Raw genomic sequence first — 25,373 nt, 5'->3', positions numbered from 1 at the left:
GGCAGGATGGCCAGAGGGTTGCCCCTCGGGCGCAGGCTCCGAGTGGAGCCAGGACTTTCCTCTCCAAGGCGGCGGCCGAAGGGACAGCCCTGGCCCTGGGTCCACCACACCGGGCGCTTGGGGGTGATGCGGGCGGGGCCCCGAGGGGAGCACCGGGCGGGGTGGCCCGGGCTTCCCCAGCTCCCGAGGCCACAGCAAGTGGTGGGTCGTGGGTCCCGTGAGTGTCCCTGACTTGGGGTGACCTTGCGGCCACGCATCGGAGGTGGCCACGGATCGGCCTCCATCCGGGCTTGGGTGCCGAGGCGGGATGGGGCCTCGGGGGCTGTCACCAGACGGGACCTGGCCGTTCTCCGACGACACCTATCCGGACGTCCCCGGCCCCATCTCGTGGCCCAGCGCGTGTGAGATTTGCATGCGTGGCCAGGGCACCCGTGGGGCTGAGCTTCCACAGCGCGCTCGTGTTTCAGATCGAGTCGGAGGCAGTCATGGTCGCGAACACGCGTGACTGTGTTTGGAGATGCAGTGGGAGGTGATTTCAGTGGCGCCGGAGCGGAGAGCAGCTGGTGTCGTCCAGGCGGCGGGCGGGTGGCCCCGGTGACGCCGACCCCCGTGACTGAGAGCCTGCCCGGGACCTGTCCCATGGGGAGAGACAATCCCTGACCAGGGAAGGAAACGAGCGTCCCATTGTCTCCAGACGGCAGCCCTGGCTGGGTGGGCGGAGGAGGGACGGCTCCGTGGCCTCGGGTCAATGCTGCGTCCGCCGGGTCTCCTCGCGGGATCACCCACGGCTTCCGTATCGCTGGGTTTCTGCAAGACTTAAGCAACGTGGCCACAGGGGCCCCGGCAGGGGGAGGGCAGGCGCGGGTCTGGCGTCAGCGGTAGTCCCCGGCCCCTATTTGCATTGGGACGTGGCCAGAGTCCCGTTCTTGCAGCCTCGTGTGTGTGGGACCGTGGGCCCGAAGTGCCCCCCTCTGGCCGCGGAAGTCCACGCTGCTCCCACTGCACGTGGCCCTGCCCGACCACAGCTTGCACGGGGCGGCCCGGCCTCGGCTGCGGGACCCGAGCGCCGCGCTTACAAGGGGCCGCCTGTCACCGCTTACCCGCCGGCCCAGGTGCGTGTCTCAGACTTCCCGGCAGCGTGGAGTAGCTGCACCGGGCACGGACCCATGGCCACCCCTTGAGCTCTGGGGCCGAGGGCGTCTCGCGTTCCAGGGATTTCCACATTATCTCCAGGCTGCAGACTGTGCCGTGCGTGGCACCCCGAGTAGCGGCCCCTGCTGCGCAAACACATGGACTCTTTGTCCTTGTAATGGCGGGAATGGTCACGTTGCATAAATGCAGAGAATACACAGCTTCGGGCAAATTCAGGTCAGATTTTGTCACAAACTGAGCCTTGAGCAAACCTACGCACTCGGTGTCTCGGGCCTTTGGGCCTCGGGGATTGTGCGCTGGGAGCTGGGGGCCACGGCTCGCAGCTCTTCTGGCGTCCGTGGCTGCCACCGGCTGCGGCCTTCGGACGTGGATTCCTCGGGGTTGGAGTGGCCGTTGGTACCGTTTGTCTTGTTTCCCGGAGGAAATCTGTGTTCCTTTTCTTTTCTTTCTTTTTTTTTGGAGGCGTGTCTGCGTCTCCAGAAGACAGGAGGTCTCCCGCTGTGGTTGTCCATCCGGGCGCCCCTGTCGCATCCCCAGTGGCCGTGACCTTGGCTGTCGAAGTGTTTGCCCACAGCCACGAGCTTCCCGCTCGCCCTCGTGGTCCCTCCCGCCCTTTACCGCGACCCCGAGCAGCCTGGCTTTGGCCCTGGAGCTGAGAGGCCTGTAAATCCAGAGGAGCCCAGTCCGTTCTTGTGCGGACCCCTAGGAAGGTTTGGGACACGAGGCAGGTGGACTTCAGAGGCCACGGCTTCGGATCGGCATGGGCCGGAGCACCCGGGAGCGGTTCTGGCCTCGGCTCTTGCTCTTACCCCTCTTCCCACGGATGCACGTTCCCCCCGGGGCCCTTCCCGGCGCTCAGCGGCTCTTTCCTGCCACTGTCGCTAGTCCTGTCACCTGCTGCCCCTGTTTCCTGCAACTTGTTGGACTCGCCATCCTCTTCCCCAACACAATGGTGTCAGTGGGCGCTGCTCCCCAGCCCCCGTCCCGGCCCGGCCCGTCCCGTCCCCCCAGGGCTGCCCTGGGCTCCCGCTCACGCGCGGGCCCTCGGACTCGTGGCTTCGTGGCTGTTGGGGGAAGCGGGGCCTCCGGGCGGCCGGGCGCCGGGGGCAAGACGTGCCGCGGCCCCTCGGGCCCTTCGTGCGCACGTGGCCACTTCTGGTCTGAAAGTGGGGCTGACGGCGGAACCGAGGGTGCCCGCGGGGCCCACAGAAGTGCAGGTGGCTCTTAGGCCTCGTCACGTCCGCGCGCAGGGGCGTGGGCAGCGGATGTCTGCGTTCCTGCTCGTGACCGCTGGAGGCTGGCTCCGTATGCGTGTCCCGTAGGGGACTAACGTGAGATCTGCGGGTCACCACCGGATCGCGGCGACCCTAGAGATGTCACGGGCCCCAGCAGCGCCGGTCCGAGCCTTCCTCCTGGAGGGTGTCGCCGCGGCCCCGCCTTCCGTGCCTGGGATGAGATTTGGAAAAGCTGATTCCCCAGGTGTAAAGAATCTGACCTGTGCCCCGGCTGTTTGCACACAGCACTGCCGTGTCCTACCAGGGACTCCCCCCACCCCGTTAGGCTTGGGGTTGGCGAGGAACGCCTGGGGCTCAGAAGAGCCCCCCCCCCCCCCCCCCCCCCCCCCGCGCGCAGCTTGACAGCCCGGGGCGGCCCTCCTGGGCCTCGCTGGGACCACGCACCCGTGCGGGCTTGCATGCTTAGCACCCACGGCCTTCGAGCAGCGGTCGGTTTCACTCTCAGGAGAAGCGATCATTACGGGAGGGACAGTGGGTAAAATACCTTCACTTCTCTTGCCACGTAAAAACACACCTGCCTGATGCTTTTGTTGAAATCGTAGGGAGCCCGCCCGCCTCTGAGGCCGCCGATGGAGCAGGGGTGCTACAGTCTACACCGGCGGGTCTCACGGCTCCTGGGCCCGGACGCATGCCCATGCATCAAGCCGATCAATGATCGATCGACCTTTGGCCCCTCCCAGTTCCAGCAGCTGATGATCAGGGAATGGATGGATCAGGGACTTTTTTTTAAATTTATTTTTTATTTTTTATTTTTTTGGATCGGGGGTGTTAAACTGAATTTTATTTTATTTTATTTATTTATTTATTTATTTATTTATTTATTTATTTATTTATTTTTATTAAACTGCGTTTAAACAGTTCTTGGGAAGTTTGCGGAGGGAGACATTTTGAGGCTGAAATCTGAAGTTTTGGAGAACGTCCACTGCTCTTACTGTCCCTTCCCTCTTTCTGCCGTGGGGTGCCTGGGGTCTGTTTCTTCCGACTCAGAGGATGGCCTCGTCACGCACACCCCAAGTACCCCGTAAAGATTGCCTTCGAGGTGAAGCTGCTCTTGCCACGCTCGCAGAAGGTGGGTTTTATTTTCTGTCTGCCCGAGGGTCAAGAGAATGGGCAGTTTTGTATTTATCAGTCTGCATGGCCATTTCCTCCTTCCTACCCTACTGCCCTCTCCACGTCTTATGCAAGAATACGGTGTGGTCCCGTGTAGTGACCTCCACTGGGTCAAACACAATTCTGGAAGCCTTTGTGTGGTCATTTCCTTAAATAAATGGAAGGTAAAATATTTGAGTGCAGGGCAGCTCTGGGATGTTCCAAAACATCGCTGTTGATTGTTTGTTTTTCTGGATCTTAACAAAGGAGCTTTAGCCAGGAGACCTTTGCACTCCTGCTCATACCCCCAAACTACAAAAATACATAACAAAAATAAAACAGAAGCCAGACTTAAGGTTATCTTACCAAAACAGGGCTCCTTCCTTCTTCAGATTGAACAAACACACGAGTTCCCCGGTTAGGTTCCAATCAATCATCCCCGATGAATTCAGCGCAAGTTTATCTTTATCTTTTTTTTTTTTAATTTTTTATTTATTTATGATAGTCACAGAGAGAGAGAGAGAGGCAGAGACACAGGCGGAGGGAGAAGCAGGCTCCATGCACCGGGAGCCTGATGTGGGATCGATCCCGGGTCTCCAGGATCGCGCCCTGGGCCAAAGGCAGGCGCCAAACCGCTGCGCCACCCAGGGATCCCAGTTTAGCTTTATCTTTAACTCGTACCACATTGTCTAGTCCTCGGGGCTTAGCTCAGTTTCCTCACCTTGTTTACACACCAAATGGTCAGTCCGTGTGGGAAAAAAAAAGAATAGTTTACTGATTTCTTTTCCCCTCCATGTGTTCTGCCTTTAGAACAAAAAGGCTCCAGAATGTGTGCAAGGGAAAAATAAGCAGTTTTCCTTGGGTGGTCTTAACAGCCCAATGGCTAGATTACTCTGAAAGTCGTATTTTTCAAAGGTGACCTCTCGATGAGGCAGGGGGAGCGTTGACTTTCTGATCTTCGGGAAGGAAGGGGATGCAGCAACGGAGCGGCGGACGGTGCTAAAAAACCCAACTCCGAGCCCAGTCTACGTGGTCTTCTGCTGCTGGCGGTGGACTGAGCGCAAGTCACTTAATTGCTCTGCGTCTCATCTGCATAATGAGGATAATAATAGTACTCCCCCCCCCATCATGGTGATAAAATAAATTAATACTTCTTTAAAAAACTTTTTTTTAAAAGATTTATTTTTATGATAGATAGAGAGAGAGGCAGAGACACAGGCAGAGGAATAAGCAGGCTTCATGCAGGGAGCCTGATGCAAGATTCGATCCCGGGACTCCAGGATCGCACCCTGGGCCAAAGGCAGGTGCTAAACCGCTGAGCCACCCAGGGATCCCCCTAAAAAACTTTTTCAAAAAATATTTTGTTACCGAGTAATCTCTGTACCCAACATGCTTGAGCTCACAGCCCCAAGATCGAGAATTGCATCCTTTACCAGCTGAGCCAGCCGGGTGCCCCTAAATAAGTCAATATTTCTAAGGCGCTTAGAACAATGCCCAGCGCGTAGTAACTGCTCTATAAGCTTGTGTTAACATGAACTAAAAAGAGGTAGAGATGGGGAAATGCCAGGAGAGGTTGATTGATGTCAAGATCCCTTAGGGTTGATTGAAAGTGAAAAGAGCTACTTAACGGGGAGAAAATAAAAGTGGTAGAGAGAGCAAGTAGGTCGACAGTCTGAAGGTAAACAAGGAGTCGGTCCTTGTTGATGGTTTGCAGAGCCCGAGCGGCTTACAGCTATTCAGGTGTGTGACCTTAAGCGAGTCATTCAACCTTCCCATCTGTACAAGGTGCCAGTCAGCTGGCTAGATGTTCCTGTAGGTTCGTCCCAACTCTGGAAGTCAATGGGTCTGGCTTGTTTTTAATGAAACGCTTGGAGCAACAGCTAGACCGTGGTTTCAGGTACTATGGAGGAGAGATTACAGAGTCCACACCTGGGATCTGTCATTATCTGGGTGCGAATGGAAAAGGAGGGCAACAAAGATACAGATGCAGTGAAACGCGGGGACACCTGCACCCCGATGTTCATAGCAGCAATGTCCACAATAGCCACACTGTGGAAGGAGCCGCGGTGTCCATCGAAAGATGATGGATAAAGAAGATGTGGTCTATGTATACAGTGGAATATTCCTCAGCCATTAGAAACGACAAATACCCACCATTTTCTTCGAGGTGGATGGACCTGGAGGGTATGATGCTGAGTGAAATAAGTCAATCGGAGAAGGACAAACATTATATGGTCTCATTCATTTGGGGAATATAAAAAATAGTGAAAGGGAATAAAGGGGAAAGGAGAAAAAATGAGTGGGAAATGTCAGAAAGGGAGACAGAACATGAGAGACTCCTAACTGGGAAATGAACTAAGGGTGGTGGAAGGGGAGGAGGGTGGGGGATGGGGGTGACTGGGTGACGGGCACTGAGGGGGGCACTTGACGGGATGAGCACTGGGTGTTATTCTGTATGTTGGCAAATTGAACACCAATAAAAAATAGATTTATAAAAAAAAAAAAGGAAAAAAGAGGGCAAGGCTGAGGCTGGGAGGCAGGAGTTGAGTTGCTTCATGAAGGTGGTTATTCACCGCTGCCTTAGGGACCTTCATGGGTTTCCTACATGTGTTCCCTCTCAAACGTTTGGCTGTGTTTCTTTCTTGATTCTTGATTTCCTTCCATCCATCCATCCATCCATCCATCCATCCTTTCCCTTTCTAAGTTGCACATGAAGGGGCCTCATCATTCATGACCCACTGGGGAAGGGAGGCAGTGGTGTGCCTAGGATGCTAGCAGCAGCGTAAGGAGCAGGTGCGAGTGCTCCAGGTGTGTCCCAGCAAAGGTCGGGCTCATGTGGCTGCAGAGTTCTTTCTGCCTAACTGCACAGCACATTTTTGGTATTACGGCCCGTCGGTGAACCGTTTTCTTCCATGTATGGTGTGTGTGCACGTGGGGGTGGGTGTTGCTTTATCCTTCTCATTTTCCCCTTGGGCTCCTTAAATGCTCTTGTTCTATAAAGCAGCATTTGGTTTCTGCTTCCAGTGCTCTGACTTCTTGGTCAGATATTATTATTATTAAATATACTATTTAATAATAATTTATTTAAATATAATTTAAATAATAATTTAAATTAAAAATTTGTGTATTTATTAATTAAATTTATTTATTAAATTAAAAATTTAATAATTTAAATAATTCATTTAAATATAATATTTAATGTGTTATTAAATATATTATTAAATATAAATTTACGGTGTTCGGTCATCGAGTGAAGGGTACTCGTTTCTGAGGAACAAACCTGTTATTCTGGCATAAAAGATGGGAACAGGCTGTTCTCTACAGACCTTAGTGTCCTAGTGAGGTGGTGCTGACGGCAGGGGCATTCGGCAGCAGGATGCTGACTCCATTTAAACCAGTAGTCGGCTTGGTTGTAGTAGTGCTCGTGTCGGGCTGGGGTAAGGGCACTATTCTCAGGTTTGCACTTGTAGGGGATTATGAAAAAAGAACCACGGTTTCAGTGGCAGTGGTCATTCCACCTATCATCTTCAGGTTTTCCTTTCTTGAGTTTTCTTCATTGAAAAGTTTCACTTAGAATTTGTTTTTTAATCACCTGGAGTGTGCTAGGTCATGCCGCAGTAACACACAACGCTCCTATCTCAGTTATTATTTTTTTTTTAACTTTTATTTATTTATGATAGTCACAGAGAGAGAGAGAGAGAGGCAGAGACACAGGCAGAGGGAGAAGCAGGCTCCATGCACCGGGAGCCTGATGTGGGATTCGATCCCGGGTCTCCAGGATCGCGCCCTGGGCCAAAGGCAGGCGCCAAACCGCTGCGCCACCCAGGGATCCCTCCTATCTCAGTTATTAAGAGAATAAGGTTTTCGGGACTCCTGGGTGGCTTGGTGGTTGAGCGTCTGCCTTTGGCTCAGGTCGTGATCCATGAATTTATTTATTTATTTTTAATTTTATTTATTTATTCGTAGAGACACACAGAGAGAGGCAGAGATACAGGCAGAGGGAGAAGCGGGCTCCATGCAGGGAGCCCGACGTGGAACTCGATCCGGGGTCTCCAGGGTCATGCCCCAGGCTGCAGACGGTGCTAAAATGCTGCGCCACTGGGGCTGCCCATAAAAATGAATTTAAAAAGAGAATCAAGTTTTCATTATTGTTTATGGTACGTGTCTGTGGAGGGCTGGTGTAGGGTGAAGCTCAGTCCTGGATGGCTGTTGGGGGGGCCCTCCCCATCTGGACTGCTGTCAGTCACCACGTGAAGGGAAGGACACGAAACATGGTGACTCACGTACGGCATCTTAAGGGATTTGTCCTAGAAGTGATATTACTTGCACTCACGTTTCAGTGGCCAGTTGATAAAAGGCGAGCCAAGGCGTGTCAGCGGCCATGCCTACGTCCAGCAGGCAGGAAGGCATGATCTTCTCATGTTCTTGGAGGGAGAGAAATCAGAAATATTTGGTGAACAGCACTAAATGCTTACCACAGACTTTCCCCACGGCGGATACCATAATGCACGCTTGGAACACAGAAATGAGTAGGGTGGACCCTAGTCCTAGAGAAATTAAGTTTAGTGGAAACAGCTTTATGTAGGAATTTCAAAGATGTAACAATGAGGCAAAAACGGTTAAAAATGATCTCTATATTAAAAAAGATCAGGAAGGTCTCCTTTGTTATCCCATTTTTCTAGTTTTTGTAATTATTTTCCAAAAGTCACCAGATAGCTACAACGTGATCCTCAGGACGTAAATCTGTTTAAGGAAAATTGGCTTTCCCTGATTTTACACCAGTTTTGGGTCCTCCTTAGAATCTTTCTGAAACACAGAGTTTCTGTGTGTTTGCCATGCGTTAGCAGTCTAAAAATTGAATGCGCCCAAGGAGAATAACTTCTTTATTACATGCTGGCTGAAAACTCAGCCAAAATTCCATTGAAAGCCAACTGGTTCTCTCTTTTTTTTCCTCTATGTGACCTTCAGTGCTGAAACTGGAAATAAACCAGCAGTGTGAGCCCCCGGTTGAGAGTGTGGCAGTTCAGCACAATACACAAGCAAATTTGTCCTTTAAAGTCCCGGACATCTGTCCGAAGTTGGTGCTGACCTTCTAAACCGCGACTGAATGTCCAGATTGTTGTTTCTCCGTCCTCCTCAGAGGCATTTTCAGGGCCGGGTTCACAGCCCCATGCTTCTTGTCTGCTTCCTAGTGGGTTATGGGTTGTTTCCTAGAGTCTAGACATGAAATGAAAAATGCTTGTGTAATTCATTTCCTGTTCATCTCTGCAGAATTCGGAGGAAGGTCTCCAAGCTCTGGGACGCACCGCGTCCTCTACTTGGTAGGAGAGGAAGGCCTTCTGGCCATCCAGACACGCGTGGAAGCCTGGGCCGGCCTCTTGCTACCTGTAGAACCTCGGGCAAGTTGCATAATCCCTTTAGGTCTCAGTTTCTTCACGGTGAAACCAGGAACTTAAGAACCGTTTCAAAGGGTTGAGTATATGGTTTCTAGAAAACGCCAATCCCGTCTGACATGTAACAAGCACCCAATAAATATTCTCTACTAGCACTGTGCTTACTGGTTTTCAGAGGATTTCACTGCATTTTATCTCCTGGGAATGCATCAAGGAGATGGAAGGCGTATAGTTGGATCGGTTTTCCATTTACTTGCAAAAAAAAATTTTTTTTTGAATTCTCTTGGAGTAACAACCATAGTTGACTTAGCAAAGATCTTATTTAATCACGTGTATCTCTTCTCTCCTCTGTTTACATTCTCCCTCACTCATCATCTTGTTAGATTCCGTGTAGACTGAGTCCCGTTAACTCCCTTTCTGAGCTTATAACTCTCTTCTCATGTTCTTTCGAATTTTGAGCGATTATTTTCGTGAGCAGTGAGGGCTAGTGGTAAGAAGAGCGTAAAGTTGGAAACCAGAAAAACCAACAAGCCCTGCCTTCCTGTCTGAACCACTCTCATTTTTTCCACACCCCTGACCACTTTCCTGCTAAGTAAATCTAGGGGGTCCTCTGTCCTTGTTCGGACCTGATGGCACTTGACCATGGCCTTGCATTCCTAAGGGAAGTGTTACAGGGCTGGGTGACAGCTAATGGATCCGGATTTCTGCTGTGAATTCTGAGGCTTACTAGGCTGGATGCCGTCTTAAATGGTAGTGATCTTTCATGACTTCAAACCTGGGGGCAGCCTGGGGGGGGGGGGTGCTCAGTGGTTTAGGGCCGCCTTCAGCCCAGGGCGTGATCCTGGGGTCCTGGGATAGAGTCCCACATCGAGCTCCCTGCATGGAGCCTGCTTCTCCCTCTGCCTGTGTCTCTGCCTCTCTCTCTCTCTCATGAATAAATAAATAAAATATTTTTTTAAAAAAATAAATAAAACGTGGTTGCTCAAATACAGGACATTTTGGAGACCCTAAAAGGAGCACATACCTATAGAGGTTTTTTAAGCAGGCAGTGGAAGTGGGTGCGTGATTTTCTGATCTAGTTTCATGGTTCTTTTGATCAGCCACAAATAAAACTGAATAAGACAGCATCGCCCAAAGGGTTAATACCCTGGAATTTCACACTTAACAATTGGCATTATGTCCTCTGCATTCTTGAGGAATTTTCTCACTGATGTCAAAAGACTTTTGGTTTGTTATGCAAGACAGTGGTCCAGTGACTTTGCATATCACATTCTCTTACAGGGGGGCAGGGAGCCCTCGCACGCCATTTGGGGAGGAACACAGGAGTGTCAGTCGTTCTTTGGCTACAGCCGAGTTAAACGAGCAAGTGCATTTAGTGAGAAAATAAAGCACAACCGAACCAGGTGTGCGGCGTTCTGTGGAGATGCGCGCCTGCCACATCTTGGTCGTTTTGTGTCTTTTTGCCGTGTCACTAGGATGTATTTATATAATTTGTTTTTCTATTTGTTTCTTTTTCCTCCTGACTGCTTTTGTTCTCTATTCCTGGGCAGGAAACCAAACTTAGTGGCTTAAAATAACAACAATGTATTATTTCTCAGGATTTCCCTGCGTTGAGCAGCTCAGCGGGGCAGTTCTGTGCCTCGTGGTGTTAGCGGGTCGTCCTCCGCGGCTGTCAGGGCCGGGCTGGAAGGTCCAGAAAGCCTTCCCCAACGTGCCTGGTGCCCCAGGACCTCGCCTGGTGGACGGGGGGCGGGGGCGGGGGAGCTTGCCTTGTGTGTTCCCACCAACAGAGACCACCCACGTTGTAGTTTGAGCTGTCTCACGGCACTGTGGTCTCGAGGTTCTCGTACCCAGATAGCTAGCGGGCTTTCACGAGACCGAAGGCGGAGGTTCCAGTCCAGGTAAGGCTCGGCATGCAAGTTCCAGAACATTCCTTGTGCCGTATCTTCTCGGTCAAGGGAGTTAATGGGGTCAGGCCCAGACTCAAGGGCAGGGAGTTGGGAGGAGTAGATCCCACCTCCTAATGGATGGAAAGACATATGCCCAGAAGGAGGAGAGGAACCCATGACCCAAATCAGACGGGTCGAGGGGAGTCTGAGAGCAGAGGGCCTCATGCCTAAGGCGGAGGTGAGTTTTGTGCCACTTCCTTTCTAGGGTTCTGGGCAGAGGCTGGTGCATGGAGCAGCTCCATGCAAGCTGAAGAGTGCAGAGCGAGAGGACAACCAATGAGGTCAGATGGGGGAGGTCTCACAGGCACTTGCGGTTCTCTCTTAGCTCCTCGGTGGTGGCAGAGGAAGCGAGAAGTTCCTGAATTTAGGAGAAAGGCTCCGAGGATGGCTGAGTTAAGAGGTGATGGGCTTAGGCCGGGAGCTGGGGGTCCATGAGGTCACAAGCTGGCTGTAGCATCCGAAGGGGCCTCCCCAGGCCTTGACCACCAGCGTGGATGTCAGCAACTGAGACCCAGGGTTGAGGGTTTAGCTAGTCTCACGACCACAATCCCCAGGCCAGGCCGCAGCGCCGACCAGCCCTTTGCAGGAGGGGCCAGCCGGGATCCAGAGGACTCCGTTCCATTTGCCATTGCCACCTCCTGGGCCAGCGCCCCTGTCCTCGTCTAGTTACTGTTTTGGAGCTAAGCAGGAGGAGGGCGGTCATGATGGCTAAAGCGACTGGGTCTGGAGTAGCTGTTCAGTCCATCGCCTTGGCCCACCTTCACCTGGTCGCCTTCCCTCTGGTAGTCTCAATAATGCCCCCCCCCCCCCCCCCCGCCCCGGTACATTCATGCTTGCGTCCTTGGGGCCTCTCAATATGTTGTCTTATGTGGTGAAAGAGACTTTGTGGATGGGATCGAGCTCAGGATCTTGAGTTGGGGAGGTTTTCCTAGGTCATTGGAGTCGGCCCCGTGGAATCACAAGGTCTCCTTGTAAGAGGAATCCAGGACATCAGAGGCAGGAGAAAGAGATAGGATGACGGAACCAGACATGGTTGGAGGGATACGTGTTGAGGGCAGAGGAAGGAGCTGTGAGCTCAGGGATGTGGGTGGGCGATTCAGCTAGAAAACACAAGGCAGGCTCCCAGGAAGCCTGGAGCGGGAATGTAGCCCTATCTTCTGACATTGTTAGGAGAATATTTGTATTGTTGTAGACCACCAAGCTTCATGTAGCTCCTCCTAGGAGACGACTCTGTCCCTCCCACGTCCAGCCAAAGTCACTTAAACTAAAATTCCTTTCTTGGTGTGAGAGCAGCATAGAGCCCCCCCCCCCCCTTCCTTCTCCTCGTGAGATACTAGTTCTGTTTGATAAATAACAATATTGAGGGGCGGGGAGTGAACTTGAGTAACTTTGTCCAGATTGAGTGGTCAGGATTAGAACTCAGTCCCTTTAGAGCCACAGATGGAGCTCTCTGGGGACATCCCACAAGAGCATGGTCTTGTGTCCAAGTATATCAAGTAGAAATCTATATAATGAGCAAGATTTCAGGGTCTCAAAAATCCGGTCTTAAAAGTCTTACGCGTAGAACTCACAGATGTGATGCTTCATAGAAATAATACCAAGGCAGGTGGCTCTGCATGACCCCGTGGCCCCCTCATCCTTAAGGAATAGCCGGGATACCATATGCTCTACCTTTAGTGCTGCAGCCAGTCTCCAGTGCGTGCGCTTACAGATTTTTATGAAGTTCAGTTGTTCCAACTTCTCTGGGTGGGAGAGTTTAGGGAGCCGCAGAAAAATCTCTCAGATTTTATTTTTCTATTTAAAAAAAAAAAAAAAGAGAAAGCAAAGCAATGACCACAGCTACATTCTGACGTTTGAATGAGGATGCCAGGAAGCCCTGTTTCATCTTCGGGGGTGACGTGGATGGTGGTGACTTGAGCCTCTTGTTTCCTCACCCGGATCCAGGGACGCAGACACGGGGACCTCCCGCCGTGCACACTCTCCACCTGGCACGTGGGTGGGCACACCTCCAGGCCTCTTCTCCTTGGGCTCTTCCAGCGGAAGGAAGGTGGGCCGTCGTCCCCGCAGGCGCATTGGGGTGGTGGGCTCGCTCCGGGCCTGCTCGTGGGTCTGGGTCACTCAGAAGTGATATCCGGACGTCGGTGACAGCTTGCGTTGAGCATACTCTTTGTGACCCAGTTAATACTCAGAGAGATTTTTTTCCTGACATTGTCACCATGCTATTTGCAGCACAAGTTGCAGCAAAACAGCTTTTGCGTGCTGTCGCCAGGACTGTAGGGGCGGCGTGGGAAGCAGCTGAATAATAGCCGGTGTATGTGAAGCTGCGGGCAGGACGGGGAGGGGGACTCACCCGCGGGGAGCTGTGCTGTGCATTCAGAGGTAGGGAAACAGATTTAGTCAGTGTGCGGCCATGCATCGGGAGGGCGGCCCGAAGACAACAAATCCACTAAGGGCATGCATCACGAAGTGGAAAATTCGGGTAAAAATACCTGGTTTGGTGGCAGCCCAGGTGGCTAAGTGGTTTAGTGCCGCCTTCAGCCCAGGTGTGATCCTGGAGACCCGGGTTTGAGTCCTGCGTCGGGCTCCCTGCATGGAGCCTGCTTCTCCCTCTGCCTGTGTCTCTGCCTCTCTCTCTCTCTCTGTCTCTCAATAATAAATAAATAAAATCTTAAAAATAAAATACCTGCTTTGGGCTGGTCTTCCACACTTCCTATCTATAAAGTGAATTCCTTTAATGTGGAAATGAAGGCCACCCCAGAGCTCCCCCGGCAACATGTCCAATACCCCCATGGTGCTCGGATCCCTTTCGATCCCTTTCGTTATGCTCTTTGTCCTGTGGAACCTGAGCCCAACACAGAAGTCTTCTCTAAGGAGGATTTCCAGAACGGCCAGTGTAGCTGCGTGCCTGCTTTAGGATAAAAGTAAATCTGTGTGTGTCTCACTGTTTATTTTTTATTATTTTTTTTTAAATTTTTTTTTTTTTTATTTTTATTTATGGCAGTCACACACACAGAGAGAGAAAGAGGCAGAGACACAGGCAGAGGGAGAAGCAGGCTCCATACCGGGAGCCCGACGTGGGACTCGATCCCGTGACTCCAGGATCGCGCCCTGGGCCAAAGGCAGGCACTAAACCGCTGCGCCACCCAGGGTTCCCTGTCTCACTGTTTAAAAAAAAAAAAACTCCTCCCAAAACAAAACAAAACCCCCCCCCACAAAACCTAGTTTGTGTCCATGAAAAATAGCTTTGCATGTCTAGACGGTCGTGCCGAGCATAAGGAAAAGGTACAGAAAAGTCATTATTCTCTGCAGAAATCTTGTAAGGTCCCGCGTGACCCGAGCGACCTCTTGCTCAGCTAGTGTAATGGGAGCCAGAAGTGTGCGAGGGGCCTGAGCTCGGGGACCAAGGCCGTAAACCAGTCCTGGCTTTAGGGGCTTTCCTGCCTTGGGCTGTGTGCCCTGGAGGACGCCTGGGGACTCCGCCGCAGACTGAGCGTGGGGGACGGATTCCTGAGCAGTGCGCGCCGTGTGCGCCTCGTCCTGCGGGGTCCCCACCGCGGGGGTCACAGCGCAGAGGAAGCTCCGACACGAGGTCGTTAACTGGCACGAGGGAAGGAAGGATCGAAGCACGCTTTTCCCAGCACAAATCACGTGCAGGGCCGGAAAGGGGATGCTCCTTTGCCAGGTGCTGCCCCGGGGGTGCAGCAGGTGCCTTTACAGTACTGGGCAGGGGGGTTGCAGGGTTGGTTTTCATTCACGGATAGGCCAGAACGACGTCGGCGTGCTTGTGCAAACGGGCCTGCATGTTGCCCCCCCTTCCACATAGATTGCACTTCGTCTTCCAGCTCCCCTCCACGGCTCCTGTGTTTATGGCCATGAGTTGTGCGCTGCCCCGGGAGCCGTGGGTCGGTCTCCAGCTGCTGTTGGACGCGGTTGAGAGGCCCAATCGTCCCATGTGGTGGGGCCCGAACCCACAGCCACCACGGGGTCATTGTGGCCACATCCAGTCCCTCGTGGGTGGGATTTGCTGCCCAAACCCTTCCCTCCTGGGGAGGTGCTGGGCGCCCGCATGTGACCTCGGGGTGCGGACACACTGCCGCTCTTGCCCGTCTCGCCCGGCGCCGAGGAAGCGGCCGGCAGGGTGCAGAGGCTCGGAGGGCTGCTCGGGCCACAAGTCAGGGCCCGGCGGGATCGGCCTGCCCGCGCTTCGTGTCGCAGGCCCCTTCGAGCTTTTGTGGCCCAGGTACCCCTTCGGTTCCCTGCATTTGGGCTGCGCTGTGCTGCGGCCTGTGGTGTGGCCCTGGGGCGGCACCGAGTGCACATGGCCTGCCCCGTGCCCCATGCCCCATGTCCTGTGCCCTGTGCACGGTGCCTGCCACTAGGCCACCACTAGGCACTCACCCCTGTTGGTGCGCTGGGGCCTGGGTGACGTCAGGTGGCTGTGGGTACATCTGGAGGTTTGTCTCCGGCGCTGGCAGTCGTGACGTCACGGGTTGGCAGTGCTGGGGTGGCAGCCCGGCCCTTGCAGGGGGCAGACGGGTGTGGGGCAGCCGGGTGCTGAGCAATGAGGAGGGGGCCTTGGGCATCAGGTGGCGGGCTTGGTGCTCGGGCCACTCTGGGGGCCCCGTCACGCTCCTGCCACACGCAGGGCACCGCTGTGCCATTCTCTGCACTGGGTCATCTCCAGAACCCACGACAAGCCCTGGGGGGGCGGGAGGACAGATTTGAAAGGACGAGGGCAGAGAGCAAGCATCCCTGCAGGTGCTCCCTCCGCATCCATCTCACTTGGCGGCCGCTGGGCTCCTGCGCCGGCCCGACCCATCCTCGGTGGGGGGCCCGTCCCGTCCTAAGCATGCGGGGCCCATCCCGTCCTCAGTGGGGGCCCCATCCCGTCCTTTGGGGAGGGCCTGTCCCATCCTTGGCACACAGGGCCCCGTCCTGTCCTAAGCACGCAGGGCCCGTCCCGTCCTCAGTGGGGGCCCCATCCTGTCTTTCGGGGAGGGCCCGTCCCATCCTTGGCACACGGGGCCTGTCCCGTCCTCACTTGGGGCCGGCGCCAAGGAGGGTGCCTGTGCCTCGTGGCTCATTTTGCTGCCAGAGGAGGAAGGAAGGAAACCTGAAAAATACCACTGAATAAACATCAGTGTCAATTTTGTTATTAGTTGCTCTTCTCTAAGTGACAATTTTAAGGACATCTTTAAGGCTGGATTACAGCCCAGGTGCTGAGACCTGGCAGTGGGAGCAGTGTATGTTTGAGGGTATGTGCCGGGGAAGTAGCATCTAATTAGAACAGTGTTTCTATGGCAAAGTCACTTCTTGCTGGAATATTTTTGACTTTAACGCTTTCCTCGGGAATAAAACCTGTCGCACGGAAGTGCGAGAACTGCCTGCACTTAGCAGGGTAACTTGTCCCGGGAGCCAGTCCCGGGTAAGTGGCGCAGTACGGTACCATTTGGGCTTCTGGGGTCTACAAGATAAAGGAACGACGCCCAGTCTGTCTCGGGCGGTTTGGGTGGACCCAATTCGATGCGACGGAGCATAAAAAACATGAGGGACATCCCGATATCAGTGACATTGCGGCGAGGCCGGCCACGAAGGCGCCGACGGTACACCTGGTCCCAAGTCTCTGACTCTGTTCACTGACCCTTTTCCGGCAGATGCGCTTCCGTGCCACTGTTTGGACGCCCGTCCCTTGGGGCGCTGCCCACGGAGGGGCACCGGCCTCGATCCCCCCCCCCACCCCCACCCCTTTGTCCTGGAAGGTCAAGGATGACGCGGATTGCTGTGGGTTGACTGTTTAGCTGATCTTCCGAATTCAAATGAATTCATGGGGAGAAAATATGGAAATGCATTTCTAAATCATTACGGGGATCAATGAATAATGAAATTTGCCTCTGCTTTAAATGAAAATGGAGACTTGAGCGGCTTTTTTTGCAAATAAAATCTATCCATAAAATCTTAAGTAAAGATCTAATTTTTTTTTTCAAAATACGTATGTCTGTTTTAGATTCCTTGGCTCAGCCTTCTTTCTGGCTTTCTCTGTTGATCAGTTTCTGTAGAGAAAGACTTGAAAACCTAAGGTGTGCAGTCTCTCAAATCCGCGATTTTCGCCCCCTCTTTGGTAAAGGCATTATTGCTCCTCGGTTTTAATATGAAAGAAAATGAAGACAGGGTGGAATTTGTATGAAATATTTGGAGTTTTTCTTCCTCCCCACCCTCAGCATCTAAAATATGCATGGGATTTGGAAAACAAATTAGGAACAAGATCTTTCACAGATACTCAAAAAATGCATTTTTAAATGGTGACAAGTTTGGATTTCTGAACAGTGCATTTCGTTTAGGAATTTTGATTGCTAAATTGTATGTAGGTCCTTAGTTTTCTTTTCCTTGGTTTTTTTTTTGTTGTTGTTGTTGGATTTCCTAAAGAATGAAAGAACTCATAAAAAAATTAATACCAAGTAACCACTTTGCTAATAACCTAAACTCATTTGCTAGAATAAACTAATAATAGTAAAAGCTAAAAATATATTAGTTTTACAGGTTTTTTTGGTGGGACCTGTGGTGAGGAAATATAATTAGAATCCCAAATAGTTTTGCTCCTTTGTCTCTCTGTGTCCCTAAACTCTTAGGTTAAGTGGGAACATGGAGACTGTGAGTGAAACAGATATGATTCCTTCTCCAGGCATTTAGTTTATTTATTTATTTTTAATTTTTTAGGAAATATTTATTTATTTGGAGAGAGAGGAAGGGCAGAGGAAGAGGGAGAGAAGTTCTTAAGTAGAATCCACACTGAGTGTGGAACCCACAGTGGGATTCTCATGACCTTGAGATCACCATTGAAGCCGATAAAAGAATATTAAAATAAAAAAAGACCACCACTTAGGGTCAGTATTTATTTTTTCTCAGTATTGTGTGCATGCTTGGCATGTTCCCTGGCACCTCCGAAGCTCCACATGTATGTGTGGAGCAAAAGCATGAAGGAAGAAATTGGGTATGTGACGAACCAATGGATTGAGTGATTTCGGTGGTAGTTTACAACTTCACTTGTGTGGGTCACCGTTACGGGTGCAATTACCTGCGTTTTCCAGACAAACTTTCTCTGTATTCATTTTCTCTGTACCCTGTGTTGATGAGGAAAGAGACTCTCCACCACCCAGAAGCCTAAATATAGCTTCTCACAAAAAAGCTCATGTTACCGTGATGCAAATGGAAAATAATAACAGACTGAGTTATTTTTTATTTTTTATTTTTTAAAATTTTTTAACAGACTGAGTTTTAATCACGTAAGGGGCGCAGGTCTGCTTTCCCTCCTCACTCCATTTAATCACAGATCATTACAGTATTAGGCATCTGTGGTTTAACCAAGATAGGTAATAGTTGCTGGAAAACTGAAAAAACTTTTTTTTTTTTTAATTTGAAGACAGGAATGGCTAAGTAAACTCAAGGGAGACATGCCTACGTGCCGTGTTCGGTGACCCTTTTTGTAGGACTGTTTAGCAATTCAGGACGTGACTTAAATTTCGCCTGCCAATGTTTGATGCTAGATTTTTATCAGAGGAAGGGTCATCTCGTTTTTCTGTGTGTTTAGAGATTTGTTGAAATGGAAACATTAGTAAGTGACAGTCTCACCTTTGGGGGGAACGCGTTCCCTCGTGAAAGCTTTGTGTCCCAGGCTCCGGTGTAAAGAGAAAAACGTCCTATGGAATGCCCTTCTCGTTCTGCTCTGGGGAGTGCATCACACACAACAAACACAGTGAGTTCAGACCACCTGGGAGACTCCAGATTGCTCTTCCTGAATCTATGTTGAACTTAAAAAGCAGCATTTGATTATGGTGTTTAAAGCAAATCACGGAATATTCAGATGACTCGGTGGATAAACACATTTAATAGTATGGACCTTGCTCTTCCTGCAGATAGATTACCATCCGGTGAAACCATTCTTCTTTCATGCTGTAAAGCTTTCCAGATTTCAGGAAGCCAAGGCAGCTGTATTTTTCAAAACCATCGTATGGGATCCAAAAGCAGCATTTCCTAGGAGAAATGAAGATCTGTTAATGCACGGTTTTTGTTAAGCAATGCCTAAACTTTTTCTGAAGACATCAGAGACACACCTGGTGAAGGAAAGCCCTCATGCCAGATAAAGTGGGATGTTCTCCGTGAACCAAGGGAGCAGTTTGGGCGCAAGGGAGCAACGCTGCAGGTGCTGCTGGACCTCTCTTGCAGCCTGTGACGGGTGCGAGGAGATTTGCTTGGCCTCAAGGTGATTGATAATCGAGAACCAGCAATACAAGTGACTCAGCAACCTACGCCCCCTTACTTGTTTGTCTTGCAGGACGTGCCACATCAGACTCATGGACTCAAGGCCCCGCAGGCTGCCGAGGCCCAGCCGAAACTATGATTGATAAAAAGAAAAGGCTGCCCGAGAAAACCCTGCAATCAGACAGATAGGGCAGATGTTTCTGTCCGGATTGCAATTGTCAACGGGGTCAGAAGGGAGTTGAAATGTGTGCAGATGACTCAGAGACCCAAGACCTCTTCCAGTTGGTAGGAGTCCCAACACTTCCCCAAATTAGGCACTCATTTAGTTTAAGCTCTAGCAGATTTTCTTTGTGCACAATTTTATTCTCGATCCTCCTAAGCAGCCACTTGGTGACCATTCGGTCATATTTCATACGTATTTCTCTCTGCTGTTCGGGGCACAGTGCGGGTTTATTTTTGTAGCATCATTAAGAAACGGTAAGGATGATGCACAATGACAGAGTTTTAGGGAAAGTCAATATTAATACATAAGCTTGACCTTAAAGGTAAGTCCACTGGTCCTGGGAATATTTGGTTGGTGTCGGGCCAGCGCAAACTTGGACTCGTGGTGGTTCTTCATTGCTCAACACGATGGCGTCTTTGCCTGGCAAGCTCTACCTCTCATTAAGGAGTCAACATGTCACAGCAGCACTTCCCTCCCCAAATAACCCTGGGAACAGAGGAGCTAACACAACCGTTAACCTTTGCTAAGGACAACAACGTGAGGTTCCATCTGCCCTAAGGAGGGGCATCCTTAGGAAGGTCGGGGCCTCAGAGGCTGGCCGTCAGAGCCATGGGATTTGATTTTTAGCCTTGCTCAACATTGGGGATTTGAGTATCTCTTTGGATAATCTTCCTTTCCCTAGTGGTTAGGCATATGGTTCTCATAAAAGAAATCTTGTGGACTGTATTTTGCTCAAGTCTGCGCATCCACAGTCTCTGATGTGATAACCAGACCACCAGACTGAGGTTAACATGCTAGACGATTCACTGGCGATGTCGCCAACTTCTTCTGGCTCTGGTGGTCTTGCTCAATAACCACTGCGTGCTTTTGTAGGTGCAGATCAAAGGGCCCTCCACCATGTCCCCACTCTTTATTAACTTGTAGGAAGCATATTTAGACCTCAAGCCTCTGACTGATGATCAGTTGATTGACCATGAAACGTAGGGCTTCATCCCATCCCAAGTTTGCCAGCACTAGTCTAGGGTGAAGGTGATGGCTCTCTTCTGAGATGGGAGCCCCTGTAAGGCAACCAGAAAGCCTAAAGAATTGAAGGCGTTTGTGGAATTTTTGTCCTCAAACGTTTTGGCAATAAAAATTGTAACTGGAAGCACTCTTAATATTTTCAAGAAAAACAGTAGAAGCGAATTGTTATAATTAGCTTCCCCAATTAGATATTCAAGGAAAACATGAAAGTATGTGAAGGTTTCCTTATCTATTTACCTGCCAACTTGTATCTTTCCACAATACTTTTCTTTTCCTTTTATTCTTTTTTTTTTTTGAAGATTTACTTATTTATTTATGATAGAGAGAGAGGCAGAGACACAGGAGGGGGGAGAAGCAGGCTCCATGCCGGGAGCCAGACGCGGGACTTGATCCCGGGACTCCAAGATCGCACCCTGGGCCAAAGGCAGGGGCTAAACCCCTGAGCCACCCAGGGATCCCCTATTCTTTTTTTTTTTTTAGAGAGAGAGAGAGAGAGAGAGAGAGAATGATGAGAGCATGTGTGAGTGGTGGAGGGTGCGGGCAGGAGGAGAGAGAGAGGGAATCTTTTTCTTTTTTAATTTCCTTCCTTCCTTCCTTCCTTTGTTTATTTATTTAATTTATTTTGCAAATTTATTTTTTATTGGTGTTCAGTTTGCCAACATACAGATTAACACCCAGTGCTCATCCCATCAAGTGCTCCCTTCAGTGCCTGTCACCCAGTCACCCCCACCCCCTGCCCAGAGACAGGGAAACTTAAGCAGGTTCCATGCTCAGCGAGGAGCTCGACGTGGGGGCAATGACGTGAACCAACATCCAGAGTCAGATGCTTGACCCGCTGAGCCACACAGGTGCCCCATCCACAATACTTTTCAAATGGCACTTATTTAGCCTAAAAATAGAAATTAATTTTGCACCAATGACTTGAGAGGGGAGTTCCTGTGCATTCTGGAGATGGGTAGGCTACTGACCTTTACATCTTGGTTTATTGTCTGTTGGTCTTGGCAGTAACCTTTCTCTTCCAGGATGCATTCCCAGAATGGCTCAGTGAAACAAATGCAATCTTTGGAAGACTTCAGCTCTTTGTGGCTGAGATAAATACATAGCAACTTGGAGTGGGTTTTATTTCCCCGTATGAAGAATTCCCAGAGAATTACAATTGTGGGAAGAATTAAAGGTTCAGATATAATAGAAGGAAGTTTCCCTAAAGGATTATGGTTTGAAGCCTCCGTACATTGAGTAATTGTTCTAAAGTAGGTCTTTCTTGTCAGAGGGTTGGAGGGTTTTTGCCAATCCATTTTCCAAACAGGAGATGAGGGGAGTGTTCTCAGCCGCAGGTACAACGGGAACGTAGCAGTGTAATAAGCTTGGCTTGTTTGAAGCCCGACAAGACGTAGAAGATGGGGATGGTGTGGGCGGGGGGCTGGGGGTGCGGCCGGGCGCAGGGAATTTAGGCCCGCGTTTCCTAGTCCCGTTGTACTTTTGAAGCCTCTGAGTGTCCTAATACCCTGTACACGTGTGTGTGAAAACGGGTGGAAGACTAGATCCCTAACCAATACGGAAGGGAAGATCATCCCGAGGTTTGCCAACACAGATAATCCGTGAAACCATGACCCTTAGAAGTCATTGTGTGGGGAACCACGTGGGAGGAGCTGGAGTGAAGTGAGTTTTGAACGTCGGTTGCTTTCTTTCCATACTAGCTAACGAGTTAATGTGCCACACATCCTCTACCCGTTCTGGAATGGTGAACAAATGGAGAGATGTGCTGAGTAAGTACTGGAAGGCAACACGAGCCCTCGGGCAATTAGCTGGAATTTAAAGGACTAGCCCATGCGTTTATGATTAAACCAGGGAAAGCCCGCACGCACGTAAATCCAGTCCGTGACACTTTACATAACGACAAGCGATAAAATCCCTAATGTTCTTGATCTTTCGAAGTCTCTTTAAAATGGAAAGTGAGCATTGAATACAGCAGAAGGCGGGTGCTGCTGTGCCAGCTGTGGACCTGCAACCACGACGTGTGGCTTGTCCATCCTGGATTCCTCTTCGGAGGTGGCCTCGGGCTCGGCGGCACCAGGGGTCCCGTCACAAAGCAGTGCACGTCCGATGCGGAGTAGCTACAGCTTTCGAGGCCCGTGTTGTGAACGCTGCCCTGTCCCTGCAGCATCAGCGGCCGCTCACCTGGCTGGCCCCCAGGCCCTGGGCGCGTGGGTCCCCTCCTGCGTTGCTGCGCTCCTCGGCCGCCTCTGGACCTGGAGGCGATGTTCTAGATGTGGAAGGAGGGACGACTCATTCAGTCTTTCTTTTAACTCTTGTTTGATAACAGCTCTGCGGACACCTAATCTACATCCCATACCCTACTGGCCACCCGCTTAAAGTTTGCAAATTCTGGCTCTTAGGGTTTTCATAGAGCCGTGCAGAGCTTCACCACCATCAATTTTAGATATTGCCGCCGTCTCTGAAGGGAAACGGTGTGGCCGTCAGCCAGCCTTGTCCTCCAGTCCTTCTGGCCTTGGGCTGACAGGGCCCTCGAGGGAAAAGATTAACTTTCACCTCCGGGCTGACTCCGCGGTTTTCTCCAGGTCACTTCCCTCTTTAGAAAAAACTTTTGAGTGGGGACCCCCGGGGGGGTCCGGGGTGGAGCGTTGGCCTTGGGTCAGGCCGTGACCCCGGGGTCCTGGGATCGAGTCCTGTGTGGGGCTCCCCGCCGGGAGCCTGCTTCTCCCTCTGCCTGGGTCTCTGCCCCTCTCTCTGTCTCTGTGTCTCATGATGAAATAAATAACATTATCTTTAGGAGCCAGTCTTCGAGTACGAACTCCCAAGGGGGCTGCAGAGACGCGCGGCTACGAGGGGCATAGGTCATGGCGTGGACGTGCGACGGGCCAGTCAAGCGGGTGCTGGAGGTGCCGTCGAGGCAGGAGAGCTGCGGGGCCAGCACATCCTGGCAGCGTGGTCGGGGCTCGGCTGAGCCCTTGGCCCCTCTTCTTTTTTTTTTTTTTTTTCCTTGGCCCCTCTTCTGTCCTCCAGGACTCCTGCCTCCATTCCGGGAGCCCGGGGAGCCTTGCCAGAGGCCAGAGGTCCTGCTCCCCTCGTCTCCCCACGGCCCCCTTCCCGAGGAGGCCAAACGCTTTACCTCCACCAGTTCTCTGGGATGGCTGAGTGCGGTTAGTGGCCCGGCCTCCGCATTCCCGGACCTCCCGCGCCTGTTCTCCTGGCTCCTTTACTTATTTATTTGAGAGCAGCAGCAGGTGGAGGGGCAGAGGCAGAGGGAGAAGCAGGCTCCCCGCTGAGCAGGGACTCGATCCCAGGGCCCCGGGGTCGTGGTGGGGACGCAAGGCCAACGCTCAGCCAGTGGAGCCTCCCAGCCGCCCCTCCACTTGGTTTCTTAGAATTGATTCCTAAAGCAGTGACACCGCTTTTTATCATAGTTAAAAATTTTCTCCCGGGATAACAGACTGGGATCCGATCGTGGAGGTGCCTGAATGTCCGACTGAAGCGATCCTGAGCACCCGGCGTGTGTCTGGGGTGGGCGCCTGCTGGGAACGCGCGAGATCAGTGCTGTGCCGCGTGTTCCACGGACACGTTCCTTCCCGGCGCACGTCCCATGAGCACCTGCAGCGGGCGTTTGCTGAAGAACCACAGAGTGGAATAGTGAGCAGAAAATCTGATTTTGGGATGTAAAGGTTGTAGGAGGTGTTGCTGGATAATCTGGGGACACTTACATATTTAAATTACTCTAAAATTGTCCTTTATCAGGACAGACCAAGTTTTTAGTCCCCAGCCCACTCTGTGTGCACGGCTCGTCCTAGAGGAGATGTGGGAGCCGAGATGCCGTTATGAGAAGCTTGCGTAAAATACACTCATTACTACAGTCCCCCATTCCTCGTCGGGTGATTGAAAATTATTTATACTTCTTGGGAAGAGTCAGAAATGCCCTCAAAAGGGCAATTATGAGAGACTCCTCACTCTGGGAAACGAACAAGGGGTGGTGGAAAGGGAGGTGGGTGGGGGGATGGGGTGACTGGGTGACGGGCACTGAGGGGGGCACTTGATGGGATGAGCGCTCGGTGTTATGCTATATGTTGGCAAATTGAACTCCAATTAAATATATTTATATAAAAGAGCAATTATTTTAAAGCATTTATTTTTATGGTCAGAAGAAAACTGGAGTCTGCCTCCCGCCATCCCCTGACGCATCTCCAGCCCCTGGACTCCTCGATTCTGCTGAATGGGGCTTGGGAGGGGGCGAGGACGGGCCTTGGGCATCAGCACTCAACACGTCGTCCCCTGTCCTATAGACGAACGCAGAAATATTTTAAGTTCCAAAAGCACGGGGATGTTCTGCAGCTTGCAGGTCGCGGCTCCAGTCGCACACGGTGGCTTCGACGTTGGCACCTTTGCTCCTTAGTCACGGGCCTGGTCGGGACTTCCGCCTTTGGGGCGGCACCGCACGTTCCACTATTGTGTGGTTTCCTCTTCTTTCTCCTTTTTGTTCTGCGTGAAAATCCACGTCTCCAGTGAAGCTCCCACCTGCCCGTCCTCTTCCCTTTGAGGCTGACTGTGCTGCCGTGAGCCTCGCTTCCCCGCAAGCCGAGGACGGGCTTCCTGGGTGTACATCGTCCTTCTTGGAATCGAACAGCCCAGCCCCAGTTAGGCCCTTTCTCTCGGCTCCAGCTCTTGTCCTCAGAGCCTGACCCCACCGCCGCCCCCACCCCTGCCAACCCCACAGAGAAAGAACTGGAAAACGGCAAAGCCGGCTTTTGCTGCCAAGGCAACCACTGCCTGCTTACTTATTAGCTCATTTTGAAGTTATTTCCTAGTTGGGAAGGTTAATTTGCATGACATTGTCCAACAGTGGGACCCGATGCTGCTAACTGTTCCCGATCCTCATTAGGAGGGTCTTGTCCTGCTTCCTTTGTTGTAGCTCCTGGGTGCCTGGGTTTCTCTGCTGCAGATCCTGGAGTGTTTGCCCCGCTGATGGCAGCATTGTCTCTAG

General features: G+C 51.5%; 1 protein-coding gene across 14 annotated transcripts in view; it reads left to right on the top strand.

The window, feature by feature from the left end:
* LIMCH1 (LIM and calponin homology domains 1) overlaps positions 1-25,373 on the top strand; it is a 302,543-nt gene that overhangs the window by 59,108 nt on the left and 218,062 nt on the right. The window contains exon 1 of one of the 14 annotated variants that reach the window (XM_041742402.1): positions 3,384-3,516. The exons of 12 other annotated variants lie outside the window; for them this stretch is intronic. The gene's annotated coding sequence lies outside the window, so the exon portion shown is untranslated. Of the gene's footprint in view, positions 1-3,383; positions 3,517-10,793; positions 10,831-25,373 lie in introns of those variants that run through there. One more of the 14 variants, XM_041742405.1, reaches the window with a different exon arrangement.

This window comes from Vulpes lagopus, unplaced genomic scaffold (genome assembly GCF_018345385.1).
Source record: "Vulpes lagopus strain Blue_001 unplaced genomic scaffold, ASM1834538v1 ctg48, whole genome shotgun sequence".
In the NCBI taxonomy this organism is placed as follows: domain Eukaryota; kingdom Metazoa; phylum Chordata; class Mammalia; order Carnivora; family Canidae; genus Vulpes; species Vulpes lagopus.
Note: the sequence above shows the minus strand (reverse complement) of the source record. Positions and strands in the feature narration are given on the sequence as shown.